Source organism: Symphalangus syndactylus, chromosome 4 (assembly GCF_028878055.3).
Source record: "Symphalangus syndactylus isolate Jambi chromosome 4, NHGRI_mSymSyn1-v2.1_pri, whole genome shotgun sequence".
Classification (NCBI taxonomy): domain Eukaryota; kingdom Metazoa; phylum Chordata; class Mammalia; order Primates; family Hylobatidae; genus Symphalangus; species Symphalangus syndactylus.
Genome location: NC_072426.2, coordinates 138,690,091 through 138,711,152, shown reverse-complemented (window position 1 = coordinate 138,711,152; position 21,062 = coordinate 138,690,091). Strand labels below are relative to the sequence as shown.

At 38.0% G+C, this 21,062-nt stretch overlaps 1 protein-coding gene and 1 pseudogene across 1 annotated transcript in view; one reads left to right on the top strand and one right to left on the bottom strand.

Moving 5' to 3' along the window:
- CPE (carboxypeptidase E) overlaps positions 1-21,062 on the bottom strand; it is a 117,476-nt gene that overhangs the window by 82,967 nt on the left and 13,447 nt on the right. The window lies entirely within an intron of this gene.
- LOC129480394 (trifunctional enzyme subunit alpha, mitochondrial-like) lies at positions 4,949-14,977 on the top strand (annotated as a pseudogene).

Genomic DNA, 21,062 nt, shown 5'->3' with positions numbered 1-21,062 from the left:
TCGGTGAAGACCCTCCCAAGTGCCTTCTCCCGACATCGCCAAGCTTAGAAGATAGGGTGTAACTTATTAAGGAAGCCAGAAAGCTTCCCTACACCTTACTTCAGAGCAATGCCTTCGTCTCAGTTACTGTTAACGGTTGAGTTGGCTCAGGAGTAGGGAAGTAGCTGAGCTGGCAGGGGGGTGCAGGTGGGAAGATTCCTTGTGTAGTCTGGGCCTTAAGTTTTAAGAAAAACGTTAACGCCATGCCTAGAACTGCAGAACCCAAGTCCAGCTTCTAATTCCCGGTTTTATATTTAGTGTTTACCTCTGGGGGATCTAGATCCTAAAGAAAACTAACTAAACAAACAAAAAAATCTGTGTCATTCTTGGACTGAACACAAAAACATACATTCATTCTCCCGTGTTACCTAAAAAGAAGACACAGGACTTCTATATATGTGACAAATATATATATGCACTATACCTGTGTATTACACAAATATGTATTATATGTATGTATGTAATATATATATGTACTGTATATACTATATATGTACTAGACAAACAAATATATGCTATATATGTGACAAATACAACATGTAACACATCACTATATAAATGTATTTGTATTAATTTTGATCTGTATATTTCTACATCATTTAAATTATACACTTGAGCTACGAAATAATTAGGTGAATAGGTGAAATAATTAGAGAATAAAAGGGAGACATGGAATATATAATAAATGTTTATCAAAAAGCTTTTACTCATAGTGAAAATTTAAGTATTAGTCATTATTAATTGTCCCAAAGCATACTTTAAAGGAAAATAATACTAAGAAAATATTAAAGATTGTGGTGACAGCTCCTCTGAGCAGAAGGAGCTGCTTTCATTTTGCTGTATTTAATCCAAATGATAAAGGAATTTAATAAAATTACCCTCTAGGTAGCAGTAGTTTTAAAAAATAATCCAAATCCATTCTGACACAATAGCTCTCCAGAGAATAACAGTAGATCCTACAAATGACAGAGGAAGGAACTCGTCTGCTGCCCCCTTATAGAGAAGAATAGATTAACTCACTGCCATGTGATCCTGTAAAGATCATTCTCCAAAGATTTTTCCACCAATCAGAAGGTCAGTGATCTAGAGATATTTTGGGGACCGGCCCTATTAACATTTTCATTAATTATATCTATTTATGATTTGTCAGTAGCAAGGCTAAGGAGGAGATAAATTAAAGATTCAAAACCAATGCCTTGTTCAAACATATTCATTTGGAATTAATTTGTAATAATGAGGTGATTACGAGAAAACTTATTCATGTGGTGCTAATTATATTTTGTTTTTTTTTTTTTAAAAAAATGGCTGTTTTTCCAATCTGGCATTTTGTAATGTCACTAAAGTTCACTTCGAAATGCAAATATATCCTAAGACAATAACCAGCTGCCCCTGCAGTCATGTGAGGTGGTACTTTTCTTTATTTATTTATTTATTTATTTTATTATTATTTTTTTTTTTTTTGAGACAGAGTCTCGCTCTGTCGCCCAGGCTGGAGTGCAGTGGCACAATCTCGGCTCACTGCAAGCTCCGCCTCCCGGGTTCACGCCATTCTCCTGCCTCAGCCTCTCCGAGTAGCTGGGACTACAGGCGCCCGCCACCACGCCTGGCTAATTTTTTGTATTTTTAGTAGAGACGGGGTTTCACCGTGGTCTCGATCTCCTGACCTCGTGATCCGCCCGCCTCGGCCTCCCAAAGTGCTAGGATTACAAGCGTGAGCCACCGCGCCCGGCCGAGGTGGTACTTTTCAAGCTCAATTTGGTTTCTGGATGCATTCCTCTAAATTATTTTATATACACACTGTAAATAAGTACATATGTGTATATATGTAAATATATGTGTGTGTGTGTGTGTATTACTTTATCTCTATATCTATATTATCCAGGATACTTTGGCTCAACATTTCTTAAGTCAAATTTTATAGACCAGTCAATATTCATCAAACTACCTTAAAGATGGAGCCAAGTGGCCTACAAGAGAATACTGCTAAGGCTGTTAACACATGTAATTTATGCAAGAGAATATTCCAAGCTTCCTGACTGCATCACTCTTTTAACTTTTTCTTACATTAGAAACTACACTTAGAATCATAACAAATTTCATTTTTCTTTTTTTTTTTTTTTTTTTTTTGAGACGGAGTCTCGCTCTGTCGCCCAGGCTGGAGTGCAGTGGCACAATGTCGGCTCACTGCAAGCTCCTCCTCCCGGGTTCACGCCATTCTCCTGCCTCAGCCTCTCCGAGTAGCTGGGACTACAGGCGCCCGCCACCACGCCCGGCTAATTTTTTTTTTTTTGTATTTTTAGTAGAGATGGGGTTTCACCGTGGTCTTGATCTCTTGACCTCGTGATCCACCCGCCTCGGCCTCCCAAAGTGCTGGGATTACAAGCGTGAGCCACCGCGTCCAGCCACAAATTTCATTTTTCAAACGTTTGACTTAAGGTGTAAGTATACTCTGACTCTATAAACTTCCTCTTCCTTAAAGCAGATCATCCTATTCATCATAAGATTATTAAAAATGTATACCTTTGCTTTTATTTGCCATAAAAAAAGCTTTCTTTGGAATAAAATAGATTTTTATCCAAAGATGCAGAACTGTTTTCAAGATAAATCCAATCTGATCAATTTGACAGATTAAGACTCTCTTCAATAGTAATTCCTCAAATTATTTAAATAATTTATGAAACAGTAAAGGCTTAAAATATGAATTACATAGCCTTAAAAGTTCTAGATCCTTCATGGATTTTATTTTTGGTTTATTATTGCAGGAAAATACATATAAATCTTTTGAGAAAAATAACAAAACCAAGACTTTTTTTCCCAATATGCTATAAGCGAGCTCAGTAAATGTTTCAAAGTGAACTATTTTTCTTGTCCATATCAAAATAGAATACTCCTCAAATGCTATTAATAATGTAACTTAGAATAGAATCATAAATATGCATGAATGGAAGATCACTTCCTGTATCCCCATGCTCAGAAGACCTTTGACTAAGCATTTCCAGAAAGATAAACAGCTGCCCAATTTCCAGGTATCTCCAGGCACGTCGATGCCAGAGGCTCTGAGAAAAAGAAAAGGCTTACATGACATCTTCTGTGACTTCTTGAGCTATGTTGGTTGTCCCCTCCTCTGTGTTCCTGTTCATGCCTGTAACATAACTCCTAGCATGTCCCTTAATTATCTATTTACACATCAATTTCTCACATGAAAGTTTCCAAAGCATTTTAGTGATCCTTGCTTTTTATTTAAGAAAGTAAGCTCAGAAAAGTTAAGTAACTTGTTTAAAGCCTCAAGGTAGTACCTGATAAAGCCAGAATTCAACGAAGAGCTATGAGTCCAAAGCCCCTCGAATTCTCCATCATACTATGTTTCTGCCTCAAATATGGCATCACTCCTAATGAAGCTGGTGTTCAAAACATGCCTGCTAATTGATTACATGTACGAATGCCTTACATGTACATGTTCTGGGTCACCATGCTGGGTCCTGGAGAGAATTGTGTGAACAAGATTCCCGTTTTCTATTCCCCAATTCTTCGCTTCAGACCCAGCATCACATGGTTTCCAGACCCATGGACTCAGGGAAAGTGGAGGTGGATATGCAATTGCAACACACTGTAGAGACATGGCATAAAGGTACAGATTAAAAGAAGGGACAAGAATAGCCAGTTAAAAAGGGTAGAGTAAGAGGGAAGAGGGGAAGAAAAGAATGTTGAGGCCAGGGAACCGGCATATACAACATGTGAGAGACAAGAAAGAGCATGTTTTGTTAAAATGAGAAAAGCCCCGTAGAGCTAGGGCTCAGAGAGTGCAAGTGTGACGCTGCAGAGGTGTACAGGGACCCAGCCAGAAGAATCTCAAGCGCATGCGAAGAAGTCTGGGTTTGATCCTAGGTGTAACAGTGAGCCACTGCGGGGAGTTAAGCAGAGGAACAATACAGACTTTCTGTTTGAGAAAAATCACTGGTTATAACGGTGCAAAAAGAAATGGCGTACACGGCTGATTAGAGGCTGGGAAGCCAATGACTGAAGCGCTGAAGAGGTGAAGATGGTGACTCTAGAACTTCTTCCCGGTATACGAATTTAAATAGATCACTGTTTAATTTTTAAACATGTTCATATTTTTTAAATGTGAAGAAACACACCTTTCCCACCTCCCTCCGAGGGTTGTTTTTAGGATAAAGTGCACAGTGGCAATGCTGCCTGCCTGAGACAGGACTGGGTGGTGCTAAGAGCACAGGCTCTGGAATGAGAGTCTGGATTTCAAACGTTACTCCCCCATTCCTGACTATGAAAACTCTGAGCAAGTAACACAACTCCTCTGTGCCTCAGTTTCCTAATCTGTAAAATAGAGGTAATAATGGTAACTGATTCATAGGTTTTATTGAGAGGACTTAATAAAATAATGCCTGTTTTATTTACTGCCTTATTTCCAGCATCTAGAATTTTTCCTGGTATGTAGTAATTGCTTTCTAATGTTAGTATTTATTTGAAAATTATAAAGGGTTATGTAATTGTAAGGTGTCAACATAACTAAAAAAGGTATTTAATGTCTACAATTTTCTGACCACCAAAAAAAATCGTATTTTTAAAAATCCACAATCTCTCAAGAACACATCTGTTCTTATAAACATAAAGGTAAGTTTGCAACTTTCTCTTTTGTTTCTTCCTCAACTTTTCCATGATGTGCTTTATCCTTTCAAACAAAATCTCTTCCGTGTAACACATTTGTAAACCCCAACTTTCAGGCTGGCTGGGGCCCAAATGCCTTCTAAAAATCGCTGAATCCTGCTCTGCCTGTAGACAGAGGCTGTTCCAGTGTACAAGATGTTGACACATTTGAAAGACCAAAATAGTTACCAATGATTAGAAAAATTATGGTTCTTTCGTGGAAGGAAAGCACTGTCATTTTAAAGAGATGGTTTCCTCCTCCTTGGAGGAATGTGGAGACTCTCTGGCCCCCACTACCCTTCTTCCCATTCCTTCCAGTAAAAGTTTTTCACCTCCATCGCCAGCCGCAGGTATAGTGCTTCAATGGGTAGAACCAGAATCCACTAAACTACTTACCACACACAGTAACAAGAGCACACTTTTCACTTTGAATTTTTATAATTTTTTTATTGCATTAATCATTTGATCAGATAAACCAGATCTGTTTGCCATGTGCCCTACATTCCACAGGTATTGAGGTCTCCATGAGAAAACCCCTTCAAGCGCATCACAAGGTTTCCATGTGAGCTATGACAAATTAGAAATCAACTGGCCACACTCAAAAAGGAGGCAAAGCTGGTTTCCGTCTTTATTCAATGGAGAGTGAAAAGGAGAAGCAGCATTCAGTGATAAAGGCTATTCCTGGCCAATTATTTAGCAACTGGTATGACACTGATTTACCAACTGTGTAGAATGTCAAGTGTACCTACCACGTGGTAACTGTGAGCTCTGTAGAATGACATAAACTAAATAAAAGAAGGGATCAGGGAAGGAGGAAGGGCAAAAAGTAGGAGGGAGAAAGAAAGGAAGAGGGATAGAGGGAAGGAGGATTGAAAAAGAAAAAGTTGTATAGTTTAGTTTGACCAAAGGTCAATTTTTAAATAAACAAGTACTAATAGCACCTCTCTTAGGCGACTAAAAAAACTCCCTTTCCAACAATGTCTTTTTGTTTTAATTAATAATTTCTTTCCACAGAGGAGAAAAAAAGGAAAAAAATATTTCCTCTGGAGAGGAGAAAGAGGCCAACTCTCAGAAACAATGAGCTAGATTTTTATCTTAAGTCATACTGTGCTCAAGATCCTCTAGGTAATTTTGAAATAATCACTTCCCTATTTCCTTTAGCATTGGAAAGACTATGTAAATGTCCTCCATTCAGCATGCTCTCTGGTCTTGGATTTATCTACTAATATAGTCATGAAATTACCTTTGACATCCCCTGAAACCCAGCTTTCTGCTAGACTGTGATCCTTTATCCTCAGATCCTGAAACATCCATAGAAAGAGAACCCCAAAGTGCAAGTGCACACACACAGACACACACACACACACAGTCTTTCTGCCTTCCTAAATCTAAAAGGTATAGTAACACCATAAATTAAAAGAAAAGAAAATTAATTTTCAGCAAAATTTTCTCATCCTCTAATATCAGGTTTCAGTTAGATATTAATACTTAAAATATCTTCTAATACATTATTCTACCTTCCATTTGAGGAAAGGAGCAAACGTAAACACAGATATGGTCCCCTCCCTTTTGTAACCTTTCTTTTCTTTCCATTTTTTAATAGCTGCAAACTTATAGGACTTCTGCCTCTTAAATCAAGTATTACTAAATTTCTATTTCAGCACCTTCTGGGATGACAAGATTCCAAATATGTAATAAAAATAAATTGCCATTAATAGCTAGGTCTTTGGCAGAGTTACTGGCCTGTTTTGTTTACTTACCCAGTGCCGGTGTGATTTTCTGCTTTGGGCACAGCTGTGAACAAGACTATTAATAATCAGGCTGCATCAAAAAGGAGTCAGTTCATAGTTCTGTAACTCAATGATTTTTTTAACCTTTTATAAATTGAAGTTGTTCACATAGTTCAAGACTGACCTATTAAAATCTCTGATTTTTTTTTTTTTTTTTTTTTTTTACAGAGTCTCCCTCTGTCAGGTTACAGGGCAATGGCCTGATCTTGGCTCACTGCAAACTCTGCCTCCCAGGTTCAATCAATTCTCCTGCCTCAGCCTCCCGAGTAGCTGGGACTACAGGCACCGACCACCACACCCAGCTAATTTTTGTATTTTTAGTAAAGAAAGGGGTTTCACCATGTTGGCCAGGCTGGTCTCGAACTCTTGACCTCAGGTAATCCACCCGCCTCGGCCTCCCAAAGTGCTGGGATTACAGGCGTGAGCCACTGCACCTGGCCTCTGTTTTTTTGTTGTTTGGGACCAGGACTAAAACTTCCAGAAGAATGGACAATCAAATACCTAGAAGTCACAATTACTTTCCCAAAGGACTAGCTGATAAGAAGATCTCTCCAAAGAGAGACAAGGGATTGGTGGAAAAATTAACAGCGTATGCCATGGCTATTCCATTTGTCAGGCAACAGATTTACAAAAAAGTGGAAGAAAAAGTGTGAAAGCAGACTAAAGGGCTTTATCCCACACCTCTGAAAATAACTGATGTGGTAAAGACTGGAATTGAGCAAGGGAGTGATGCTGGTTATCTCTCTGAATTTCAGAAATTTGGAGAGCTTGCAATGACCAAAGAATCAAAGGCCTTGATGGGACTCTACCAGGGTCAGGTCCTGTGCAAGAAGAATACATCTGGAGCTCCACAGAAGGATGTTAAGCATTTGGCTATTCCTGGTGCAGGGATGATGGGAGCAGGCATTGCCCAAGTCTCCGTGGATAAGGGGCGAAAGACTATACTTAAAGATGCCACACTCACTGGGCTAGGCCGAGGATAGCAACAAGTATTCAAAGGATTGAATGATAAAGTAAAGAAGAAAGCTCTGGCCGGGCGCGGTGGCTCACGCTTGTAATCCCAGCACTTTGGGAGGCCGAGGCAGGCGGATCACGAGGTCAGATCGAGATCACGGTGAAACCCCGTCTCTACTAAAAAAAATACAAAAAATTAGCCAGGCATGGTGGCGGGCACCTGTAGTCCCAGCTACTCGGGAGGCTGAGGCAGGAGAATGGCGTGAACCCGGGAGGCAGAGCTTGCAGTGAGCCGAGATTGCGCCACTGCACTCCAGCCTGGGCGACAGAGTGAGACTCCGTCTCAAAAAAAAAAAAAAAAAGAAAAGAAGAAAGCTCTAACATCATTTGAAAGGGATTCCATCTTCAGCAACTTGACTGGGAAGCTTGATTACCAAGGTTTTGAAAGACAGACATGGTGACAGATGCTGTGTTCGAGGACCTTAGTTTTAAGCACAGAGTGCTAAAGGAAGTAGAAGCAGTGATTCCAGATCACTGTGTCTTTGCCAGTAACACATCTCCTCTCCCAATCAGTGAAATTGCTGCTGTCAGCAAAAGACCTGAGAAGGTGATTGGCAGGCACTACTTCTCTCCCGCAGACAAGACGCAGCTGCTGGAGATGATCACAACCGAGAAGACTTCCAAAGACACCAGTGCTTCAGCTGTAGCAGTCGGTCTCAAGCAGGGGAAGGTCATCATTGTGGTTAAGGATGGACCTGGCTTCTATACCACCAGGTGTCTTGCACCCATGATGTCTGAAGTCATCTGAATCCTCCAGGAAAGAGTTGACCTGAAGAAGCTGGATTCCCTGACCACAAGCCTTGGCTTTCCTGTGGGTGCCGCCACACTGGTGGATGAAGTTGGCGTGGATGTAGCGAAACATGTGGCAAAAGATCTGGGCAAAGCCTTTGGGGAGCAGTTTGGATGTGGAAACCCAGAACTGCTGACATAGATGGTGTCCAAGGGCTTCCTAGGTCGCAAGTCTGGGAAGGGCTTTTCCATCTATCAGGAGAGTGTGAAGAGTAAGAATTCGAATTCTGACATGGATAGTATTTTAGCAAGTCTGAAGATGCCTCCTAAGTCTGCAGTCTCCTCAGATGAAGACATCCAGTTCCGCCTGGTGACAAGATTTGTGAATGAGGCAGTCATGTGCCTCCAAGAGGGGATCTTGGCCACACCTGCAGAGCGAGACATTGGAGCCATCTTCGGGCTCAGCTTCCCACCTCGTCCTGGAGGGCCTTTCTGCTTTGCGGATCTGTATGAAGCCCAGAAGATAGTGGACCGGCTCAAGAAGTATGAGGCTGCCTATGGAAAAAAGTTCACCCCAAGCCAGCTGCTAGCTGACCATGCTAACAGCCCTAACAAGAAGTTTTACCAGTCAGCAGGCCTCATGCCTCACTCAGTCAGTGCACTAAACCCAGCTGCCAGCAGTGCTGGTTCTCCAACAGAGTGGCGTCTAGATTTATCAGAGTAACGAGAAGGAAGACAAACTCCGGCATTGGGTTTGCTCCCTGATTAAAGTGCCTTCAGCCAAGATCATCTCTCCCTCCTGGTGAAGTCTGACTGTGAATTATAGAGTTTGCACTATTGGAAGGTGGAACCCACTGTGCTCATTGTATAAGCCCTGAGGCCTAGAGTAGCAGCCAAGAGCCATCTGGAGCCATCTCTTTGCCTGTTCCTCTCAGGAGGCCAGGGTGGCCAGGGGTGGTGAGGGCAATTCTGCTCCCAGACAAACACATAACAATAAAAACCAAACTCTGTAAAAAAAAAAAAAAAAAAAAAAAAAAAAAAAAGAATGAAATTAAAAACATGAATTACAAGAGGCTTTCAACATCCTCTTTTCATGTTGTTAGCAAGCCAGAAAACACATTCCCCATGGCATATGTTACAATTTAAATTTCATTCAACAATTAAATCATTGTCACATTAATAGTGGTAGTAGGATTTTAGAGATGGAGCCCCAATGATGAGTTATTCCAACTTCCAGATTTTACAAAAATAGACTGCTCTAACATTTTCCATACCACTCCACACTGCTTCCCCATCAGTGTGCAGACATTAGTTTTTACTTAATGCAATTCTAATAAACTGTTTTCTGGAACATGTGTTTCATGGCCTCAAGAATATGATTTTTTTTTAATTTCTTACACTGTTTTCTTTTCACATTTAGTTGACATGAGCCTTTCTTTGTTTCAGTGACAGGTGGTGATGGTTTCCTTTGTGATACACACATCATAAAACAGTCGCCTTCAGCTTTTGTTTTTTAATAGCTTGCTTACATAAGTTTTACAGAGCTATGAAAGAATCAAATAGCAATCAAAATATTCTTCACAATCACCGTTAATTTCTAGTTGATTCCCCGTGTTAACTTTTTCAATCTGAGTTCAAATTTGGTGTGCCTGCATTTTAGTTCAGGACCAGATATTTCCCAGTGTTCGATTGTTTCAAATCCAGAAAAACGGAAGAAGAGTCTGGCATTTTACATTCCAGATTTCAAAACAACAATCTATTTCCAAAGAAAAAATATCTTAAAAATATTTTTTAAAAACAAAGGTAGTTTTCTCATTTCTGTTTTTCCACTCGCCACATTCTTCAAGTTTTCGTATTGACTCCTCTTCGGGGGAGAGTAAATCTTTCTGTGACATATTTGCAGGTGTATATTTTAATTTACATGGTGCATTAGGCCATTCTTGAATTACTATAAAGAAATACTGGGGACTGAGTAATTTATAAAGAAAAGAAGTTTAATTGGCTCACAGTTCTGCAGGCTGTACAAGCATGGTGCTGGCATCTATGCGGCTTCTAGGGAGGGCTCAGGGAGCGCTCACTCATGGTAGAAGCGGGAGCATGCACATCACATGGAGAGAAAGGGAGTAAGGCGGGGGAGGTACCATACACTTAATCAGATCTCGCGAGAACTCACACCAGGAGATGGTGTCAAGTCATTCAAGAGGAATCTGCCCCCAAGATCCAAACACCTCCCAACAGGCTCCATCTCCAACACTGGGCATTACATTTCAACATGAGATTTGGTCAGGGACAGATATCCAAACTGTATCACATGGTGTCATGTAACAGGCCAGAATCACTAGAAACACCAACATCCTTTAATACTGAAGTATGCATCTCAATAATTCTATGTAACTATGAGAATAATAAAGGTTACAAATGGGACCAGTCATTTATGAAATTCTTTCAAAGATCTGAAGAGGTAAATGATCATCTAAGCAAACTCTGAGAGAATCAGGCTGAAAATGTTGGCCACTATTATTATTAGCACATTTTCCTGCTCTTTCACAAATAAATAGGTACAAAACAGTAGTGGCTTCTCGATCCATAAAGAAGCTGTATTACATTTTTACTAAATATATCTTTTTGATGGAAATATTTCATAACCTTCTGAAGAAAGAACTGATATAAAAAATAAAATAATCTGTCCATTTATCATGTTTCCCTAATTATCCTTTCCTCTTCATTCCATTGTCACCACACCCTTCCAGGTCCTCATCAAATCATGCCAGTATTACTCTATCAGCCTTTTGCCCAGCCTTCCAGCCCCTACTTTAAACACATCTGGCTTAATATTAAAATAACTAATTTTGCTACAACACCACTTTCCACAGAATCCTTCTATGCTTACAAGACTGCAGAAGCCCCCGTAACCCACCATTGTGTCTAAATTCCTCTGTCCAGCTTCCAGGGCCTCATATATTGTGGCATCACAATCTTTCCAAAAGTATTTCATGTTCCCCCACACAGAAACCCTCCTCCACTCAGGAAGGCAGATGTTCCACAAGACAAGAAATAATGAGAGGAGAATACAGTTTGGGAAATAATAATAATTTCTATTATTCATTAAGTGTATGTTGTGTGCCATGAATTGTGCTTAGCACATTACATGTGCTATTTCATTTTACCTGCACATAAACCTTACGTGACAGGTTTCATGATTTTACAGAGTGGAAGCTGAGCCACATAGAGACTTTCTTCTTTAAGGCCATTAAGCTATTAAATGGCAGACCTGGCAGCCTTATGTCTCACTCCAATGCTCAAGTTCTTGTCCATATGTTGAGTATCACTTATAGTAAAAGTGCACTAGGCAGGTGGATGTGCAAATCTGAAGCTCGGGGGGAGAAACAAGGGTTATATTTTTCCATCACTGGCTTCTAGTTAACTGCACCTGTTGTTATGAGTGAGCTTGTCTACGGAAAAGGTGTGTAATGAAGAGAAGAAACCAAGAACAGAACTCTAAGCAATGACACCACTTACAGGGTGGACAGAAGAGAAGGCTGCAGAAAAGACTGAGAAGGTGTCAGGAGAACCAGAAGAGTTATCCAGTACAAATCAAAGAAGTGGGATTTCAAGTCACACTAAAGGGGAGTAGTCAGCTGTGTAAAGAAAAAAAAAATCAAATAAGGTCAAGTAAGATAAAGATTGAAAACTGCTCATTAGAACTGGTGGTTAAGAGCTGGGATAACTCATAATTTATCATCCAAACTAGCACAGTTTTGAGGGTGAAAGAGGGCTCTATTAACAAATACCCCAGGAACACTGAATATGGTGGAAACCAAGACATAAGGTCACCCGATTAAGAAGTCAGTAGTGGCCCTTTGTGAGAACCATATGAAGAGAGTAATGCAGTGACTGCCACAATGATACGAGTTCAGGAATGAATGTGTGTTGAAAATAGTATGTAATCTTTCAAAAAACTTAGTTTATTCCTTCTTTACTCCCACGGCTTCACTTGACTAGCCTTTAAAAAAGAAAGGCTTGGTTTGATGAATGGGTGAGAGAACAGGTGAGTGTTAGAGGTGAAACTGCCCTTCACTTACTCTTTATCCATTTGTTTGACTTATTCCTCTTGACTCTACTGAAACTACTTCCCCAAATGTCCCCAGTGACTTCCAACCAGTGCTGGGAGTGAATGACCTTTACCGTATCCTCTGCTTCATTAACTTCCACTGCACTGGGCATCGTCATATGCCCCCAGTCCTATCTTGAGACTACAGCTCTGAATCATACCTGCTGTCTCTTTCTCTGACTACATCTCTCTGCTCTCTTCTTGCTCATTTAATCTTAAAAATGTTGGTGTGTTCTAAGTTTCTGCCTGATACACTTTCTCTCCTTTGCCTATTCTCCGTCCCTCAGTCATCTCATCCATAATCGCCATTTTCACCCTCATCAGTCATGCAAATGACTCCTAAATCTTTTCCTCTGTCCTCAAATTCTGCCATGAAATGATTTTCATTTCAAACTGATGGCCATATATCTCTCTCCAGGTGGTGGGTCCACAACACCTCCCTAAAGATGTCAAAAGCATACAATATCTTTTTCTTAAATTAGCAACTCACAGATGATCTATTTCTATTAATTCCTGAACAAATGAAGTCTAAATCCTCAGCCTAGCATTTAAGCATATTCATGATATGGCCAAAGACTACTTGTAAAGATTTTGCTTCCTCTACATGTACAGCAAGGTCTAAGCACAAAGTGCTCTGTTATTATCCTCTGAACATTATCTTGGAACCCACTCTTAGAGAGGCTGTGATTATAACACTGATGAATGCTACTGTTTCTCCTAGAATTCTCTTCTCTCCTCTCCACTGGTCAAGATTAAGCCAATCAGAAGTCTCGGTGAGCATCCTTATTAAACGTGTCCTCCATTCTTCAATCCCAAACTTTGCTTTGTATTACTCTTAAGGTACTTGTCATTTTCTGTCTTACCATAACATCTGCATTTGTCTTATCCTCCCTAGTATATTGGGAACTCCTTTAAAAGAGGATATGTGGCCAGGCACGGTGGCTCACACCTGTAGTCCCAGCACTTTGGGAGGCCAAGGCGTGTGGATCACCTGAGGTCAAGAGTTCAAAACCAGCCTGGCCAACATGGTGAAACCCCATCTCTACTAAAAATACAAAAATTAGCTGGGTGTGGTAGCGTGTGCCTGTAGTCCCAGCTACTCAGGAGGCCGAGGCAGGAGAATCGCTTGACCTTGGGAGGGGGAGGTTGCAGTGAGCTGAGATCATGCCACTGCACTCCAGCCTGGGTGACAGAGACTCTCTCTCAAAAAATAAAAAAGAGGGTATGTCTTTTCACAGATGTACAACAGGTATTTATTGTTTAGAATCAACAGTTATAATTAGTAGAATAGATGCATTTGACATCTTAATATATCTTACTTGAAAATCCATTATTTTTATCACCCTCAAAAGTAAAAGAAAAACTGACAGCTGTTTATGCTCTGATATATTAAACATCCTCAGTAATCATTATTTTAAAACTACATCTCTGGTTTATGAACATATAAGTGAGAGAACAGTTTATCAAGTAGATTAATTTTTAGGCACATCAAGATTAATATGATCATTTAGTATAGTATATTTAGGCAATTAAATTTTTATAATATAAGTAAGTACAAAAAAACCCTTTAATGCCTGCTGTCAAAGCCTAGAATCATGAATTAATTGGTTATACTAGGTTGTGATTTGAAGTGGAACTTCTTAGTCATTGATTGATTAAACCAACTAATGCCTGCAAAACCTATTTTTAACACCTCAGTGTATATCACCTGGTATTCTTTGTTGAACAGAACTGTACCTTTAAATACAGCTAATGCCAGATGGTCTCCTTCATAAAAAACAGCAGGAGGCAACATATTAATGCCATTCAACAAGCAAGTCTGCAGCCAGCCAGCCAATGAAATCTGTCTTCAGTTGCTAAGCCGTTCTGTCACCATGGCAACACCTACTTCAGAAAAAATATTGGATTGTCAAGTCAAGTGAGCCACCCACCTTAAAATTCCAGATCTTCCAAGCTATGATCACCAGATACTTTAGTTAAAATAACTGCTTAGATTTTTTCCATTGACCTAAAATCAGGGCTATCTTGAAAAGCCATTTGCCTTTCCATTTTTAAATGTTTATTTACTCTCAGTTTCTAACTTTCCTGATTTCTAGATAAACATACTCCATTTAAATGTGTGTGTATGCATATGTATACACATGAACATTTGTATATATGTACCTATATGTATATATGTACCTATATGTATTTATACACCTATATACATATATGTATATATGTGTATGCATGTGTATATGTGTGTGTATATATGTGTATATATTAGCACTTGTAGGCTAATAGTCCTAAATATAAAGAAAAATCTTAATGTCTCAGAAAATTGTCACTGGTACCTGCTCTTATCAATCTTTTACTAATATTATATCTGATGTAAATAAGCAATTAATAAAATAAGTTTATGTATTAATTAGAATAATTAATTAATTGAGACCAGAACAATATTCTTTTTGTTACCAGCCTCCAAATTATTTAGCATGAATGCACAAGATAACATTAAAACCTTAGTGGGGGGGATTGTTATTTTTTTTTTAGAAATGGGGACTTGCTCTGTCACTCAAGCTATGTACAGTGATGCAATCACAGCCCACTGCAGCCTCCAACTCCTGGGCTCAAGAAATCCTCCCACCTCAGCCTCTGGAGTAGCCAGGACTATAGGCATGCACCACCATGCCTGGCTAATTTTTCTTTCTTTTTTTTTTTTTCCTGGTAGAGACAGCGTCTTGCTACGTCACCCAGACTGGTCTCAAACTTCTGGCCTCAAGCAATCCTCCCACATTGGCCTCCCAAAATGCTGAAATTTCAAGCATGAGCCACTATGCTTGGCCAAAAGCTTGTTTTTAATACAGCTCCATTTTTAAGTGGAAATGACTATTTGTCCTATAAAAGGGAGATAATCCTGTTTTATCTGATGAAAATGCAGACAATCTAAAATAATATTTGGAAATAACATTGTATAATCAAGATAAGATGGTAGAAAGGATGCTTACTTCGAAAGCATGGAAAGAGAGTGTCTAAGAACATGGCAACAGCTCCCACTGAAGTCACATGGTAAGAAAGAACATTTACCCAAAAAGGGAAGAGAGGAGCTAATATCAGAAGGGAGGAAGACAAAATAAATAGGTGTCTAATATACTGAATTGTGTATTTAAGAATGTAGCTATATATACATGTATATTCTAATCTTGGTTTTGCCACTTACAAACCTGTGATGTTAAATAAATCATTTAACCTCTCTGGGCCTCAGTTTCCTAATTTATAGAATGGGGATAATTATAGTACCAAACCCATAAGGGATATGTGGGTAAGTTGTGCCTTTAAACATCACTTGGCATATACCAAGCATTATTTAAGTGTGAGCAATAATATATAGTAAGTTCATATTCTCTCCACAACATTTAAACATTTTTCCTTGGCCTTTCTACTTCATCTTTAAACTTTATTTTCTAACTTTCTCTGTGTTTTAATACTTTTTGTTTTCAGTTGGCTTCACTTTCTTATTTTTATTTTATTTTAATTTTTATTATTTGTTGAGACAAGGTCTCATTCTATCACCCAGGCTGGAATTCAGTACTGTGATCATGGCTCACTGCAGCCTCAACCTCCTGGGCTCAAGCTATCCTCCCACCTCAGCCTCCTGAGTAGCTGGGACTACAGGAGCATACCACTACACCTGGCTAATATTTTGTAATTTTTTTTTTTTTTTTTTTTTTTTTTTTTTTTTTTTTTTTTTTTTTTTTTGTGGAGACAGGGTTTTGCCATGTTGCTCAGGCTGGTCTCAAGTGAGTCTGAGTGGTCTCAAACTCCCAGCTCAAGTGATTGTCCTGCCTCAGCCTCCCAAAGTGCTGAGATTACAGGCATGAGCCACCACATCCAGCCTTCTTCTTTAACCTTAAATATTATATTTCCGTCTATCTTATTCTTTTTAATAATCTCCATTATCTTTTTTTTTTTTGAGACAGAGTCTGGCTCTGTTGCCCAGGCTGGAGTCCAGTGGCACAATTCATCTCACTGCAACCTCCACCTCCCAGGTTCAAGCAATTCTCCTGCCTCAGCCTCCAGAGTAGCTGGGATTACAGGCATATGTCACCACACCCTGCTAATTTTTGTATTTTAGTAGAGATGTGGTTTCACCATGTTGGCCAGGCTGGTCTGAAAACTCCTGGTCTTGAATTCCTGGTCTCAAGTGATCTGCCTGCCTTGGCCTCCCAAAGGGCTAGGATTACAGGTGTGAGCCTCCATGACCAGCCTATCGTAACTTCTTACCTGATATTTCCAACATTTGATAGCTCACTTCTTTAGATCTATCTCAAAGTCAAGTTGTAGGAGTTACACAGAGAGACAGAGAGAGCATGGTGGGTCATACCAACAGTTCTTACAGCACCCAATAAATTCCCTAGCCCCGTTAAAGATGACTCCAGGAAAGAATTCAGGAATATGATATAAAATATCACCCAGGGACCAAAGACCTCATTGTGCGAAGAGCAAATCTGGTTATCTAAAAAGTATTTTTAAATGGAAACTTTCCTATATTTTAGATTTCAACACACACATACCTTTTTTCCTTTAGAGGAGGGAGAAAAAAAAAAGAGGGCAAAGCAAATGAAACTTCTTTAGGGCAACTCCTTTTTGTGAGAGAAAAAAGTTGCAGTGGTCTTAGAATAACCGATTGGATGAAAGCCAATCTAGTTTTTGTTTACTTAAGAGAAGGGAGAACTCCTCTTAATATCAAAATTTGCCCAGTCTATACAGGCGAGATTAGGTTCACAAACCTTTCATGACAAGTGTTTTGGGGTTTTTTCGTAATTCTACTTCTGAAATGCTTTGGGCATCTACACGTTATGCGTGTGCCCAGCGAGCATTCTCTGAGGGTTAAGAAACATTTCCCAACTATCCTGTGCAATTCTCTACATGTGAATTATCATGTAATACCTTTGAACTACATATCACGCACAGAATTTATGATTTCAAGTTCTATCCTGTGCTATTTAATTTCTAAGCTGAACACATATTTAACAGAAGACAAGAAAGAAGATGAAATGTGGTTCACATTCTTTTCATCATAATTCATTTATATAAGATAACTTGGAAAAGAATCTGTAAGTCATTTTTATTAGTCTTTCAAAGAAATGGCTGCTAATAAAACTGCCCAGTCAAATCATTACCAGTACTGTGCATTGACCTTTGGCATAGTTAGAACTTTCTTTCCATCTCTGCTTCCTAATCTCTTACTTGACTAGGCTCTGGACTCCCACTCTCATTAATACCCGAAGGTTAGCTCTATGCACAGGTCAAATATCAAATGGAGAATTAAAGCAATTGTCTGAATAATTCAGACTTAATACTTTCACCAGAAATAATATAATCAAAATAAATTGTACCCCAAATTAACCGTGAAATTATCTCCAGTCTTTTCATTGCCTTATTAGCCCATTTCCTGCTCATATGAGAACACACCCTTTCACACAAATATCAGCCAGAAGACTTTGGAATACTTTGCTTGCTAATATCCTGACTATAAATTACCAACAGAATTCATCAACTAATCATTTTGGTAGAGTTTTTCATAGCACAAAAATCAAAACAAAAAAACGTCATTCACACGTATATCATATATTCTTAAATTCCTACAGTAATTCATGCTACTATTTTCTGTCCAATCATTTAAGGAGGCTCTTCATTCCGGATATAGTTCCTTTATATATTTCTTCTTTTTAATAAAGGCTGTTCATTAAACATGCAATATATTATCAATGATTCTTAAACATTTTAATAAGTTTCATAAAACTTTTACAAACCTGGAAATAACGTCCTTTGAGAAACTGTGTGATGATTGTTGGTTTGGAAAACATTCTCAACAAATATGTGATCCCCTTCAGCACAAATAACATTTTTCACGTAAGAAAAAATTTTAATGGGGCAGAGTCTTGCTATTTTGCCCAAGCTGGTCTCGAACTACTGGGCCCAAGCAATCCTCCCCACTCAATCACATTGAAATGTAATGCGGACACATGAACAGATCAACACGAGTATGTTTTTTTTAACAGGAAACCTCACCCATTTTTAGTTATTTATATTATTCACCCTTCACTTCCTGTGACACAACACATGATTCATTCTGCTTGGTGCACATAACTGAGGGTTGCCCTTGCACACCACAGCACCCTTCCCAGAGGCCCACTCCCAATGGTCATGTTCTCTTAGGACCAGGATTCCTAAATGGTCAGTCATGTGGGAGATGCCAGGCTTAAATTCAAAAAATTACTTGAATCTATTCGCAGAAGCACTGTGGTATAGTAGGTATCTGATCTTTGCTAATAAGTTTTCATAATTGTATTGTAACTTATATGGAACAGTCCTTCCTTGGGCAATCTTGGATTTTACCAGTCCCTAACTCAAAGCAAGATTAAGCACTTCATCCCATCTCCCAAAGTAATTTACTCCACAAATCATTATGGAGCACTGTAGATCTGCTGATGTCCGCATCCATTATTTCTGTTTCCCCAAAGTTTCTCTTGAGCCACCAGCCCTTAAGTCTTTCTCTTCTCTCTCTCTCTGACTCTCTACACACCCTCTGAATATGTCCCTCTCCCTTTTATCCAGTTTAGGTCCTCAGCCTTCCTGAAGGCCCAGCCCTCCAAAAAGTTTATCAGAGCAGTCTTCCAACAAAAGCTTGTTTCTTCCTAGAGAGTGGATTCTACTGCCAAGAAAAATAACATTTTCTGTATGTACTTACAGTGTGCTGGAGTGATTTATTTCAATGCTTTCCTGATTTTTTGCCACCCTAGGCCCTGTCCATCCACCTCCGGCACACCCATACCCATTTACAGCACACAGGTCAAGAAGCTCTGCTCTAAGGATTTGAAAACATAACTGATAAGTTACATTCCAGTAACGCCCTCACAGACATAAACAGCTCATGACCCTCCATGACCAATAAGAAATAGTTATGTTCTTTTCTCCAACTGTGTACATTGTTATGGGAAATACTTTAAGAAGAGTGTCCAACTGTGTATCAGAAAATGAGTTCCAAGCCTCCTGGGCTTCAAAACCTTGGGCAGGTTGTTTAATCTCTTTCTGAAGCTCAACTTAATCATCTATAAAATGAGAGTGCTCCTTCTAGCTAGGAAAAAACTATAATTCTAATGTTTCACAATTCTATGGAACACTAATGAAGATTGGGTTTAACATCAGGAGTAATTCAAAATAAATTTACTCTAATCAAAAACCTATAATTGGAAAAATTAGTTAAATACTAAATATTTCTGCATAGTGAATTTCTCTCCCAAAAGCATCTGACAAACTGCATGATCATTATTCAAGTGTTAGACAAATGCAGCTGGATGAATGCTCTAAAACAGCTGCCAAAGCATGGAGAAAATCTATGGGCTGAATTCTCCTTCAATAACTCAAACGACATTGCTTTTTTTGTTCTTGTTCTTATTTTTGTGGGTTTTTACAAAACATAGTTTTTGAATTACATAGTCAAAACAGAACACTAATTGAACTATACTTAACTGCTGGAAATTAGCCTAACAAAATCAAAATTACATAACATCTTTATATTCCATGGCTTACTAGAGAGTACTCAATAATAGCTACCTAGGGAGGAAAAGTATTACTAATCAATACTTTTGATTAGTATCAAAATTGATATCTGGCTGATATCAATTAGTATAATGATTACTAATCAATTGTTGCTAATTACAATATAATCTAGTATATGCTTAATATAATTCTACTTATAATTATATACTATATAACTGTTTATGTTTGATTTATATATATATTATTTATATATGTGATATATTATAACAGACTATATATGTGCCAGATAATTATGTTCCATTAACATGTAAAATTTTCATCTAGAGGAAATTTTCATTTTAGAGAATGCAGTTTTGGGGGTGTTGTCCTTTGAGGCTGATTTCCCTCACCAAGACAATAAAACTATTTGGGATGGAGCTTATACTAGGATAAGCTCCATTATGATATTATATATAAATATAATAAAATATGGATAACATTTCATTATATTTATAATATCATTATAATAGTATAATATTTATACTATAGTAATGGAATAATGTAACATAAATATAATATATAAGTATAAGCTCCATTATAATTTATAAATATATATTTAATATAATATAAACATATATATTTAATATAATATATCATATATTGTAAATATATGATATATGTATATTACATATTACATATATGCTAGGCTCTGGACTCCAACTCTCATTAATGCCCAAAGGTTAGCTCTGAATATGTATGCATAATATATACATATATATTATATACATGATATATATTATATACATAATATACATAATTACATAATAATGTAATATAAATATAATATATAAGTATAAGCTCCATTATAATTTATAAATATATATTTAATATAATATATACATATATTTAATATAATATATCATATATTGTAAATATATGATATATGTATATAATATATCATATATTGTAAATATATGATATATGTATATAATATATCATATATTGTAAATATATGATATATGTATATTACATATTACATATATGCTAGGCTCTGGACTCCAACTCTCATTAATACCCAAAGGTTAGCTCTGAATATGTATGCATAATATATACATACATTATATACATAATATTATGTATATTATATACATAATATATATAATATTATATATGTTATATACATAATATACATA